The sequence below is a fragment of the Dendropsophus ebraccatus genome, chromosome 6 (assembly GCF_027789765.1).
Source record: "Dendropsophus ebraccatus isolate aDenEbr1 chromosome 6, aDenEbr1.pat, whole genome shotgun sequence".
Lineage (NCBI taxonomy): Eukaryota > Metazoa > Chordata > Amphibia > Anura > Hylidae > Dendropsophus > Dendropsophus ebraccatus.
In genome coordinates, this window is record NC_091459.1 from 105,350,264 (window position 1) to 105,363,570 (window position 13,307).

Sequence of the window (13,307 nt, forward strand, 5' to 3'; positions counted from 1 at the left end):
TGCTCTTAAGCCAAGTCACAATTTTGAAAAACTGTGAGCTCTCAAACCAAAACGCTCTTAAACCAAGTTACTCTTAAACCAAGGTACCACTGTATGTATATATATATATTGCAAGGGGGCAATTTTCCTCTGTTCTCATGATTAGTGGGGGTCCCACCAGTTAAAACTCCATCAATCACCTTGTTTTCCCATTATATATCTTAGGTCTTGACTGTGACTGTGCTTGCGGTCATTCAATATAAAAAAAAATATGGCTCTGATAACTGTAATGAATCATGCATATATCATTGTTAGCAATGTTTACACAGAACAATATCTACCTGGATCAGCCTGATTCAGCAGATTATCTCTGGGTTTATTAGGGCCCTTTGTTCTCTAAAGTTCTGGATATCTTCACTAATTACAACCAGTAGATGGCAGCAAAGAGAACCTACAACTTATTACTGTGTGTGTGACATTATTAAAGGAGTTATGTGGGAAGGACATACACTTTCATACCTCACATCCATGGTGCTCCGGTCCCATATTTGTGATGCTTTTGAGTTTGGGAATGTGACATCACACATCTGCTCAGCCAATCAGCAGCTGCAGCTGAGTCCAACCTCAACTACTGATTGACTGACCGGAGACCCGTTCGCCACAGCTCGACCCCCCGATGACCCCGGGCACTCACCACAGCCAGGAGGGCAATGAGAGCTGCTGGGTGACATTGCGGGAGCCCGGCGGGACGTGGGCACAGTGGTGAGCGTGGCCGGTGGGGCTGCTGTCATAACCTTAGAAAGCATGAAAACAATATAGTTTAATTCAGGCTGTCAATTAATGGATTTACTCATGCAGTCAACCATACAGCAAATGGACTGTGGGATACTGCATTTCTATTGACAACTAGGAATTAATATAAAAAGAATATTAGAAAAGTGCATAATTTTTTCTTTTATAAGAATAACATTTATCTCCTGAATCTATAATAATCCACAAAGGGGTTCTCCAGAAAAAACAATGTTTTTATACAGATTTGTAAATTACTTCTGTCTAAAAATTTCAAAACTTCCAGTAATGTATAAATCTGTATAATCCTATAATTTGCATAAAACTGACATGTTTTGGTGCCAAAACAGCTGTGAAACTTGTAGGAACATAGCTCTTTGGGGACAGTTCCTGACATGGACAGAGGTGGCAGCAGAGAACACTGTGTCAGACTCGAAAGAATTCACCAGTACCTGCAGGACATACAGCTGCTAATAAGTACTGGAAGACATGAGATTTTTAAATAGAAGTAGTTTACAAATCTGTATAACTTTCTGGCACCAGATTTAATTACAATTTTTTTTCTACGGAGTACTCCTTTAATGTAAATCAAACAATTTCCTGGAAATCATAATTCCGCATTCTGTGCTTTAGTTTCCATGGAAAAAAAACAAACATGTGTTATTCCATTTTGTTCACTAGGAGTGGATTGCATAATTTAAAAATAATAGATGTGTTATGCAATTCCTTTGCACCAAAATAGAGTATGTTAGTGTGAGCGATGGGTCATGGAGATAGAAAGGACAATAACATAACACTTTCTAGCCTAAAATCTGGCGGATGAGCCATTGTATTTATACTACATGGCAAAATGTAAAAGTGGTAGGGGCTCTTTAAAACATAAAGACACAGAAGTATACAACTGGGAAATCTGGATCAGTGACAGTACCAATCTCTGATGATCAGATTACATAGTGTGGGATGGAGAATATAAAGCAGAGGCGTAGTTAGGTATCATGGAGACAGGCAGTAGTTTCCTTCCCAGGTGCTTTGTTTGGTGGTTGGATAAACAGTCCAGGTTTATAGGAAGCATGGCTGAAGATTCTTACCTAGCATTAGACACGGGTAGTCTGACCGGTTATACTGCTGACATAGTCAAATCTATAATTATCTCTTCAGTTATTGTGCAAGTCCGCTGTTTGTTCTTGAGATGATCGCTGAAGAAATGACATATCCTCCAGGCTCTCATTTGCCTAACAACGGTTAAAAGGTTCCGTCACATGCAGATATATAACACAAAAGGAGACATATATTTTCTATTGCGCCTAAATAGACAGGTGTTCATAGAGTGAATTATAGAATGTGTGAGTCCAATATATATTTGATATTCCACTAAAAATGCAAATGAGCACACTTTTCTTACTAAAATATCAATCTTTATTCATAAAAAACATGATTTGCCAAAATACATAAAAATAGAAGAAAGGGTGTCTGTAGTACAATGAGCCAGGTAACAAACAAATCTGGATTTAAAGACCAATTACAAGAATATAGTATTAATGATTTCAGAACGGTATATAAATAAGAAAAAACGGGAAGGCTAATCATATGATGTAAAAGACTCAGTTTGTCTATACTAAAAATGTATTGCCACTAAATGCCACGGCATAGTAAACAGACACAGCTAAGAGTCGTAAACACAATACTACCAATTGCTACAAGCAAAAATAGAAGTAAAGTGCATCATGAACAGTAACTCAAATCCCCAGACATACCTGGGACATGGTTTTGCACTGGGGCTGTCTTCTCAGAATCGGGACAACTGTTGGCAACTGTAAAAGTATAGCAGGAGATTGGTTCCCTGAGGCCTAAAGTGCGGCCTGGACAGTCTAGGCCTGTTGTGTAGTAGACTGGAAGGAGAGTTGTTAGAGGGCAAAGTCTCTCAAGAGTTTGTGTGAGAATTACAATGACCTGATAAGTATTGTACAAATCTCACCCATTTACACTAAGTGCTTTTCAGATAAACATCACAAGAGGACTAAAAGAGCCAAGTTTTCTTTTAGTAATTAACATAGACTTCAATGGCATCTACGTGGAAAACAGGTGTTGTGAAGTGGTCAATGGCAGTCACAAGGTCCTCATTCTTCTGATATCTCCTGAAATGCCATTGACATTGCTGAAAGTGTCATCTCCCTTTAAGAACACTTTTGTAGTGCAATGCTGTCAGAGCTTGCATCCCAGCCCTTTGACCCTCCCTTTTTGTCCTTATGGCTGTGTAAGGTTGGGGCATTCGGCCATTGTAGACCTCACGGCTTTATGACCAAAACTCCTGCTTCTTCTGAACTTGGTATTTCGGAAGAACACAACTGTAATGTTTGTTGTTGAGAACATTTTTCACAATGACACATCTATTGTTATTACTATTTATGTTGTGCTTCATTCCTTTCCTTTTCTTTTATGTGTTTTTTCCATTTATTTATCCAAGTCTTTTCAGTGATCTTTGTTCTGTCTTTTTCCCCCTTCATTTTTAGATAGAGCAGAGATATATAAATGTCAAGGGATGGATAATTTGGAAAACAACATTGGCTTTAATGTTTTTTTTTTTGTTGTTGTTTAAAATAAGGCTGATTCCATGGCTGGGGCTCCTCATATGTCAGTGCAGGGATTCTGCCAGGGAATTCTGATCCGCTGATGGGACAAGAATAGAGAAATCCCCTGCTATCCATCTTTCTGTCATCGAGCCAAGCTTACTCTGGAAACACAGCTGTGGTACAAGGAAGGATCAGTGCTCATCTGCTAAGTTATAGATTCCTGTTCACCACCTTCCACTATGGCCAAGTTCACATAGGGACATTTTTAGATAAGTGTCCACTACTACTAATAAATGGAGGCACAACATCACACAATGTAGTTAGTATGTACAGTATGTGTTCTGCTGAACAAGATGCTGAAAACAAAGGGCATATAGGAAAAGCACATGCCATTGAGGTTGCCCTTTGTAGTGTAACTTTCTTTTACATATCTAACTACAAAAACATACATAAGCCCTGAAGTCCAGCATGTGTCACAGCATGAAAGGGTCACAAACTATCAGGAGAAACCCACCACCTGCTGTTTTCCTGTAATGACAGCAGATCCCATGACTTATGTTATGGCTTGGATTTGCAGTCTGGCATCCATACCCAACCCAGCAATGTGAACATCGAATGGCAGGTTTGACCCTGTAACTCTTCCCCCTTCTCTATTCCACTGCTGTGAAGACTTATCATCAACTCATATCTAAAGCTGGCCAGGCACTTTACATACAGTGCTGCGCGGAGCAAGGGGTTGTCTGGCCATAAACACTTATTATCCTCTATCCACAGGAATGAGCTCCAGAGACTCCTGTCAGAAAGGAGCAGAGGACATGTGTGTGCATTGTCACACCATTTAATGCTGGAGTTAGTTGAGTACAGTGTCCTCCTCTCCACTGGGACAAGAGACTCAGAACCCATTCATAAAATTGAAGGAGAACCCAGAAGTCACAACCCTCATAATCATATACTTATTTACTACCCTATTACACTGCCCCCACAATAGTATACTTATTCACATTCCTATCGATAGGAGTTAAAGAAGAAGTCCGGTGACAATTTTTCTTACAGTATTGTATTGCCCTCCAAAAGTTATACACAAAACCAATATACACTTATTACGGGAAATGCTTATAAAGTGCTTTTTTCCCTGCACTTACTACTGCATCAAGGCTTCACTTCCTGGATAACATGGTGATGTCACGACCCGACTCCCAGAGCTGTGCGGGCTATGGCTGCTGGAGAGAATGATGGCAGGGGGACACTGAAGGACACAGGGCACTGGAGGGACACTGACCATCCCCCTGTCATCATCCTCTCCAGCAGCCACAGCCCGCACAGCTCTGGGAGTCGGGTCGTGACATCACCATGTTATCCAGGAAGTGACATCACCATATTATCCAGGAAGTGACATCACCATTTTTCCCAGGAAGTGAAGGCTCGATGCAGTAGTAAGTGCAGGGAAAAAAAAGCACTTTGCAAGCATTTCCCATAGTAAGTGTATAATGGTGATTTGTATAACGTTTGGGGGGGGGGGGGCCAAATTTTCACAGGACTTCTCTTTTATGTGTTCATGGCCAGACGGCCCCATTTAAGCACTTTTAAATAGGTGATTATTGGTTGAAAGGACATTTGTAGGTATCCTTATTTCCAATGATTGCTGGTTGTGGTTAAGTGATTCGTTAATGGATTGGTATAGATACACAGGAACTACAGGCAGGGCTAAAGGGGTTATCCAGCGCTACAAAAACATGGCCACTTTTCCCCTACTGTTGTCTTCAGTTTGGGTGGGGTTTTGAAACTCAGTTCCATTGAAGTAAATGGTGCTTAATTACAAACCGCACCTGAACTGGAGACAACAGTAGGGAGAAAAGTGGCCATGTTTTTGTAGCGCTGGATAACCCCTTTAAAGTGTACCTAAACTGTATATAGACATGTCCAAAGTTTGTACCAGTGAGGGTCTGGGGGATGAGACCCCCACTAATGGCTAAAATGAAGGGGCAGAGACCATGAGGGAGGCACGCTCGACATATACGCTTGAACATTGCATAAAGTGTGCAGACGTCTTTCTTTTACCCTCAAGGGTCACTAGCCAACTCTACAATATACAGGCAGTAAAGTCACGGTGTCTTTGGTACACCATGGTAGATCCTTACCTGGCGCCTTGGTGGCCTTCACACACTTTAGTGGCTCTCATAGCTCTCAGTCTCTTCCATATTACTTGGCCTCACCAAGCATAAATCACGTGCCATACACTCCCCGTCACACACTGGTTGCAGCATACTTACACACTCTCTCACTCTTGCCCATTTAGCCTTCCTACAACATTAGGTGCACTTCCAGCAAGAAAACCATCATACCCTCCCAAGGATGTGATCACCCCACTGGCTTCAGTCACTCACAAGACTAGTCGATGTACCCCACGTGCCATGTCTACCAACTCTGAAGAGTAAGTTTAGGCAACAGTACAACAATAACAGGATTAACCCACAGGTACCACACCCTATACACAGGGTGTAATAAATATAAGGAAACAGTATATAGAACATATACATGATACACAGTGAGAAATATAAACAATTACCAATACAGTAAAAGGCACAAGATGTTACTGGTAAAACCAAGGGCACCCCAACAAGGTACACATAAGTCCCACACTTCTCCAACAGGGTCCCTGCTATCTACATAGAATTTTTTAGGCAGCCAGCATTGGACTGACCCTTGTTGGTGGAGATTTTGCAAAAGAAAACCTGCAAAAAATATGCTGTGTGTGAACGGTGATCTAATAAAACCAAGTCGGTATTGAATGTGTCCATGCTAGCTCTCTGGCGGGGATTTCGGAGGATTAGCATTCTAGCAGCGTTGTTTGAAGTGGCATTATTAGTATTTGAAATAGAGTTCTGCCTAGTAGAGAACATCATGTGAACTGCTCAGTTCTATTTATATTCGGGTAATATGAGCTTTTACAAGCTGTGGCACTTACAAATGTGAAATAGGGTTACATGGGAGATTTGGGTAAAGACTGTTGCAGCCAGTTAACACAAATGCCTTTGCTATATGAGCTTTGTGTATAAATCCACCCATTTCAACAATAGAAACAAAAGCTGGTACTTACTATTTTAACCCCTTAATACAGGTGTTCCTTTTGACAAAACAGTATTTTTCTGAATATAAGACCTATACATAGGGTAGGGAGTCAATGTGGGAACTAACCCCTAGGCCCTATCTTGAGGCACTTTTATCCATACTTCTATGTCTAATACTGTAAATCAGCCATTTACGTATAGGGAGCTGTATCTGCCATGAAGCGAGATAAGTATTTCACCTCAGGCAGTAAATTACAAGTGGGTGGCATGCTCCCTAGAGCAGCGGCATGTTCCATGGAGTGGCCATATATCATACTGTCTAGCATCTTTTGACACATTACTCTTCTCCTCTCTGTCCCTCTAGTTTTGTACTGTAGACTCCATTTACTCTATGACCTGCAAATGACGGCTGGACAAAGATGACAAAGATATAGAATGCAAGGCAACCAGGACTGGAAATTTAGTAATTATTTGGTAACTGTACATATTTATGTATGGACTATTATATAGAGGTATTTATGTACTACTATATAGAGGTATACAGTACACTTTGCTGGTACTGTTATATGTTGTAGATTTTTGTCATTTTCAGCCCTAAACTACAGTGAAGGGTTAAATTACCTTTATTTCCTTGATCATTGGCTTGTATCTCCAAAGATCGCACATTGACATCCTCTGCTAAGTCATAAATTTACAGGTAAATACAATTGTTTGAATTATATAGTTATGTGTTGTACAGATGTCTAGTTGATATAGTGATTGTGAGGGTCAGTGGAGGTAATGGCACTTCTCTTTCCTCTTATTACATACACTGAGGCCTTTGTATGTATGAGTGACAAGGTACAAATAGAGAAAATGCTTCTGCCTTTCCTTTCCATTCAGACAATAATCTGGACTACAGTACAAATATGCTTCTCCAGAATAAAGCCCCTTGTGTCTGCAGTTGTTAAAGGAGAAGTCCAGTGAAAATTTTGATTAAAGTATTGTATTGCCAACAACAGTTATGAAAATCCCCAATATACACTTATTATGGGAAATGCACATAAAGTGCTTTTTTCCCTGCACTTACTACTGCATCAAGGCTTCACTTCCTGGATAACATGGTGATGTCACGACCCGACCCCCTGTGCGGGCTGTGGCTGCTGGAGAGGATGATGGCAGGGGGACACTGAGGGACACAGGGCACTGGAGAGACACTGAGCATCCCTCTGCCATCATCCTCTCCCGCAGCCACAGCCCGCACAGCTCTGGGAGTCGGGTCGTGACATCACCATTTTATCCAGGAAGTGAAGTCTTGATGCAGTAATAAGTGCAGGGAAAAAAAACACTTTATAAGCATTTCCCGTAATAAGTGTATATTGGTGATTTGTATAACTTTTGGGGGGCAATACAATACTTTAATAAAATTTTTCACTGGACTTCTCCTTTAAAGGGTTATGGTATTTTTGCAAACATAAGACTCAGAATGCATTTTTGCAGTCTGTTTAACAGATCTGTTTTTGAATGGATACTTCTAACATACAGAAAAACAGGGCCAACCGTCTGTTTTTGTTGTTTTTTTGTTTTTTTTTTTACAATAGAATCCAATAGAAAAAAGGATCCAAACTCTCCTACTCTGGAGGCCTTATGTGTTACATGATCATTGCATTAGTTAATGGTGCGATTACACAGAGAGATTTATTTGACAGATTTTTTGAAGCCAAAGCCAGGAATGGATTTGAAAAGAGGATAGATCCCAGTCTTTCCTTTATGAACTGTTCTCTGTTTATAGTCTGTTCCAGGCTTTGGTTTCAAAATCTGTCAGATAATTCTCTCTGTCTAAGTGCACCCTAAATGGAGGCTATATATATAATGCTATATATCCCCTGCAATGGAAAGCTATTGAAGCTGATCACATCAATAACAACTGATAATGGGTAGGCTGTATTCAGAGAGTAGGTTGCTCTAATGGTGCATGACTATTTCACATTCCCAGAGCAGAAGCTAGACTTTGCTTTAAATGGACAAAAAAGTTAGTTTTGCGCCTACTATGCCTGTGTACTCCCATCAGACAATGCAGGTCATTTGCAGCCACTGAATAGTCATAGTGAGTAGTTTTGAAAAGACTTATCCAGCTCCATTGTGAACTGAGATGTCATTAATGTAAAGCAGTGGCCCCAAACTAGTGGCTCAGGGGCCACATGTGGCTCACTACTCCCTGCTATGTGGCTTTGTATTTCAGTCCTGATTTATGGCCACAAGCATGATTGGCCACACAATGGGATCATTTATATAAGCAATCATGCCAACCACCCTGCAGACTAACCTGGCAGATCAATGTCACATGGACGAGCCCCACTCAGTCTATGTACAGGCTAGCTGATGCCGTTTCTTAATGGGGTTCATGTGGGGTCAACATCAAGAATTGATTAATAACTTCTTTCTTGGACTTAAAAACAATGGCACTTGGTTTACATGCAGATTCCATGTGTATTTTAATATAGAATCTACTTTGTAGTACTCCATGCAGAATTGTACCTATGTTACCATAACCTAAACTTTAGATTATCAGACTGTTTTAATGGATTTATGGAACACCTAGATTTTTAAGACTACAGTGGTGCCTTGGATTACGAGCATAATTCGTTCCGGGACCGTGCTCTTAAACCAAAGCAGATTTTCCCATAAGAAATCATTGAAATGCAGACAATTGGTTCCCCACCCCAAAAATTATGATTTATTATTTAAGGGTACGTTCACACGTACCGGATTCGCAGCACATTTTCTGCTGCAGATCCTGTATGTGTGAACGCACCCTTAACCCCTGGACGACCTAGGATGTACCGGTATGTCAGACTGACCTATAGAGTAATAGTATCATGTCGCTTTTACCATATAGTGCATTACGTAGACACAGGAACCCCCGAAACATTACCATATTACATTCTTTTTTACGATTTCACCTATTTATATCTTCATAAATAATATATTTGGAATTCCATCATACATGTTATGGTAAAATGAAAGACGCCAATACAAAGTACAACTATTCCTGTAACAAACAAGCCATTACATGGCCTTGTAGATAGAAAACTGAAAGTGCTAGAGCTCTTAGAAGGGGAGGAGGGAAAAACAAAAGCGCAAAGATCAAAATTTGCGCGGTCCACTGGGTCATTTTGGGCCTGGTCCTCAAAGGGTTAAATAACATGTAAAACAAATGAAACAAACATTCAGAAGCAGCAGAATATGTGATATTATAAGTTACTGTACAGTAATGGAGAGATGGGAAACACAAGGGCGGACAGAGACTGCAGCGAGCATGAAGGAATGAGCAGGACAGATGTGGGCACATACATGCAGCGCTCTCTGTCCGGGGAGAGAGGGGTTACAGCTATGAAGAGATTACCCCCACAGTTCTGTCCCCTGATGCAAGCCTCAGCCTGAAGTGTATCTGCTATGATTTGGAAGGTGAGGGAGACTTCCTGGGTCAGAGTACAGGGCTGTAGACCCTGCTATGCAGACCATGACCCTCCCCCACACCCGCTCCCACCCAGTACAGGGAGCTCTGAAACCAAAGCAATGCTCTTAAACCAAGTCATAATTTTGAAAAACTGTGAGCTCTTAAACCAAAATGCTCTTAAACCAAGGTACCACTGTACTTTGTTCCAGATCAAAGAAATGTTACTGTATTAGTGAAATTATAGACACAAAACATATAGTATTAGTTATTGCTTTCAGTGTGAAATGAGGACACACCTATAGGATTAGAAGATTAGTGAAGAATACAATGCTATGAGTTAGAAGATCTTTCTTTGCTTGTGTAGAAACGACTTAATTGTTCTTAACCAGCAGGGGGAGTAGTCAGGCAGATACTCAACACAACATTGGCAAAAGCTATCTCCAAAAAATGTACTGTAATGTACCCGGCTTCTGTATTATAAATAGAGCCGCAGATACTGTATGGCACGTGACCCGCTGCTCTATCCAAAACCGAGTAAGCCAGAAGAGCGATGTACTCGGTTCTTTCTGTTGGCTCCATAGCAGGGGCGTAGCTAGGGGTTCAGCCTAGGGGGGGCGAGTGAGTCTGAGTGGGCCCCCAACCAACCTTACCCATAGGGAACCTCAGCAGGTGACAAGGCTTTGTGAATAATAAAGGGAATATTCTTCTACATTACTTATAGTGAATAAGGATAAAGAGCAGTGTAAGAGGCTTCTGTACATTTCACATATAGAACCACAAAAAAATTTAAAGTGCTTAAGATTAGAAAAATATAGCTGCCTTCTTCCACAGACAGCACCACTCTTGTCCTCAGTTTGTGTGTGGTATTCGACTGAAGTGAATAGTGCCAAGCTGTGATACCACACACAACCTAAGAGCAGGGGTGGCGGTGTTTTGGAAGAAAGCAACTATGTTTTTTTTTCTTAATTCTGGAGAACCCTTTTAACCAGATTATCTTTGCCTAAAAATAATAGTGGTATAGGTAATAAGTTTTTAGACATTAAGGCTATGTTCACACTGCGTATGAGTCCGGCCGCATTTCGTACGCCGGCGTACATGTGCGGCTGAAACTACGGGCGTGGGAAAAATCGACATGCGCCGGTAGTACAGTTATGCTTCCCTAGCTTGTTTCGAAGCGATCTGAAACAGGTCATTTACTTGGAAATCTTCGCCCAGCCCCATAAACCACACAGAACCTTTTGGATCGAAAAATCAAGTTCAATTTGGCTGAAATAAGTACTTCATACGGGACTGCATGGGAATCCACGGCCGTGAGTTGGAACATTTCCGTCCTCAAACAATGGTCTTGTTCATTTTTCACGGCGGTGCATTGTGCAGCCGTATATCGTATACTTTAAAGCGAACGCATCAACCTCAAAACTATGTGCAGAAACATACGCAGTGTGAACATAGCCTCGAAGGGGTGAGCTGGTTGTGATCATACATGTACAATCCAAGATATGTGATGAGCTGCTAGATATCTATCTATCTATCTATCATCTATCTATCTCCTATCTATCTATCTATCTATCTATCTCCCTATCTATCTATCTATCATCTATCTATGGCTGCATTCCCACGTTCCGTGATCCTGACGGATCACGGACGTGGAATGCATGTACCGGAGACCCCCGCGCCCGGACAGCATCTGTAATTAGAGACTGTATTCATAAGCGACGCGCTGTAGTAACAGCACCGCGCGGCTGATTCATTACAGTGCGGCGCTTATGAATACAGTCTCCCCCACTCCCAGCATCTAATTACAGATGCTGCCCGGGCGCGGGGGGGCTCCGGTACATGCATTCCACGTCCGTGATCCGTCAGGATCACGGAACGTGGGAATGCAGCCTAACTCTCTATCTATTATCTATCTATCTATCTATCTATCTATCTATCTATCTATCTATCTATCTATCTATCACATTACAGGAGGAGATATAAGAGGACAATGATCACATGTCCTTCATGCACCAGCATCTTCTCAGCCCTGCCCCCTCATGACATCACCACAGTTCCTTCATCCACAAGAATCCTCTCCAGTTCTCAGCCCCGCCCCCTTATGACGTCACCACAGGTCCTTCCTCATCGCTCTGCAGGCTGTCTGCAAAAGAAATAGCTTTTGCAGACAGCATTAAGCCTCTAAGACCTCAGTGGGCCCCTGCCAGTGTGGGCCCAGGAGCCACTGCCCCCCCTGCACCCCACAAATTTCGCTTATGCACCATAGGAAAGTATAGAGCCATGGGTCATGTGCCGTACCCGCGGTTCTATTCATAATACGCAAGCTGGGGCTCGATACCGAGATCAGCGGGGGTACAGAGGTCAGACCCCCCACAATCTCCTATTATTCCCTTATTCTTATGCTGTTTTTTCCCATGCCTGTGATATCAATGTGTGTATTATTCTTGTGGTTTGATGCTGTTTATTATGCCATGTCTAGTTTACAATAAATTTGGATTTCAAAATATTTGGGAGGTTCTGGAGTCTGAGCAACTTAATGTGGTGAGAGCAGACCAGTTGCTGTTGTTGGATTTGATAAGTAGTGTTTGGCTAACAGTGTGGGTGGGGGAGCACAGAAATTCACTTCTCTGTTAAATAATGTATACTTAAAGGGGTTCTGCCACCAACTGACCTAAATTTATTTTACTGCAGAACAGGTTTCTAAACCTAATTGCAATGTACTCTCTTTAAAAGTAATCTTCCCCTGTAAAGATAAATACTTTTCATAACAGGAATGGCGACCCATGCTGTTTCTAGTAAAGGCTCCCCTGTTCGTCCATATTCAGAGATTTCCATGTTCAGAGGTGCGGGCGAGCCTCCTATAGACTGTCATTATGACATGAAGGCTGGTGGGATTTGCAGTGGAATTCCACCAGTTTTGCTCCGTATAAATATGGCTCCATTTAAAATGACATCCGTAATTTCTTTGTCTGGCCGCCCGTCATTGCAGGGACGGCTGTTGGTACATTACTTTAGTTTGGGTGGACTAATTGTAATGTAACTAATTTAATAGTAAAAACTGTGGAATAATGGTGAAAAAAGAAAAAAACTGTGCTTGAATAGGTAAAAACTGACGACCGCTGTTTGCAAAAGACGTCCGAAAATAATTGACATGATCATTATTTTGACATTCACACAGACAACACCATCATTTTATATACTGTGTGCACTGGACGTCCGTCATTCCATTGACCTCAATGCAGTTAATTAAATTGCGGCAATAACAGATGTCTTTTTAAATAGAAAAGGCAGATGCCTTTACTCTTTTTTTGACATTGTGTGAACATATTTCATTGTGTGTATCACCCCTTCCAATGCCATCACCGTGACTATCACTTCTGTACCTATTCTTTACAATTTTCTGTAAATAAATCACCTAATTTGTGTGTTCCGTTCTTTACAATAGCTACACTAGCTGTATTATTT